This window comes from Gorilla gorilla, chromosome X (assembly GCF_029281585.2).
Source record: "Gorilla gorilla gorilla isolate KB3781 chromosome X, NHGRI_mGorGor1-v2.1_pri, whole genome shotgun sequence".
NCBI lineage: Eukaryota > Metazoa > Chordata > Mammalia > Primates > Hominidae > Gorilla > Gorilla gorilla.
This window is the reverse complement of record NC_073247.2, coordinates 90,336,674-90,338,086: the sequence shown is the minus strand read 5'-3', so window position 1 is coordinate 90,338,086 and position 1,413 is coordinate 90,336,674.

The following is a 1,413-nucleotide window of genomic DNA, read 5'->3' as shown; positions in this document are numbered from 1 at the left end:
AGAAATAAAGTCAATGGACTTTACTCAACTTACACCACACTTAAAAGAACACTGATCCCCCCACATGAGAAAAGAAATCCGTTCAAGAACTCTGACAATTCAAAAAGCCACAGCGTCCTCCTACCTTCAAACAAGTATACTAGCTCCCCAGGAATGTTTCATAACTTGTTGAAAATGACGAAAAAGACAGTCAGAATTCAAAATCTGGATGGCAGGGAAGTTCATCGAGATTCAGAAGAAAGTTGAAATCCAATCCAAGGAATCCAGGGATCCCAGTAAAACAATCCAAGAGATGAAACACAACGTAGCCATTTTAAGAAAAAAACAAACTGATTTTCTATAAGTAAAAAACTCAGAGAATACTATAAACAACACTACACTAATAAACTAGAAAATCTAGAAGAAATTGATAAATTCCTGGATGCATACACTTTCCCAAGTCTAAACCAGGAATAAATTGATTCCCTGAATAGAACAATAACAAGTTCTGAAATTGAGGCAGTAATTAATAGCCTAACAACGACAAAAAAAAAAAAGCCTAGGACCAGATGGATTCGCAGTTGAATTCTACCACAGGTACAAAGAGGAGGTGGTATCATTCCTTCTGAAACTATTCCAAACAATAGAAAAAGAGGGACTCCTCCCTAACTCATTTTATGAGGCCAGTTTCATCCTGATACCAAAACCTGACAGAAACACAACAAAATTTCAGGCCAATATCTCTCATGAACGTTGATGCAAAAATCCTCAATAAAATACTAGCAAACCGAATCCAGCAGCACATCAAAAGTTTATCCATGAAGAACAAGTCGGTTTCATTTCTGGGATGCAAGGCTGGTTCAACATAGCAAATCAATAAATGTAATCCATCACATAAACAGAACCAATGACAAAAACCACATAATCATCTCAATAGATGCAGAAAACACCTTCAACAAAATTCAACACCCCTTCATGCTAGAAACTCTCAATAAACTAGGTACTGATGAAATGTATCACAAAATAATAAGGGCTATTTATGACAAACCCACAGACAAAATCATAGTGAATGGGCGAAAGCTGGAAGCATTCCCTTTGGAAATTGGCACAAGACAAGAATGCCCTCTCTCACCACTCCTATTCAACATAGTATTGGAAGTTCTGGCAAGGGCAATCAGGCAAGAGAAAGAAATAAAGGGTATTCAGTATAGGAAGACAGGAATTCAAATTGTCTCTGTTTGCAGATTACATAATTGTATATTTAGAAAACCCAATAGTCACAGCCCAAAATCTCTTTAAGCTGATAAGCAAATCAGCAAAGTCTCAGGATACAAAATCAGCATGCAAAAATCACAAGCATTTTTACACACCAATAATAGAAAAACAGAGAGCCAAATCGTAAGTGAATTCCCATTCACAATTGCTACTAAGAGA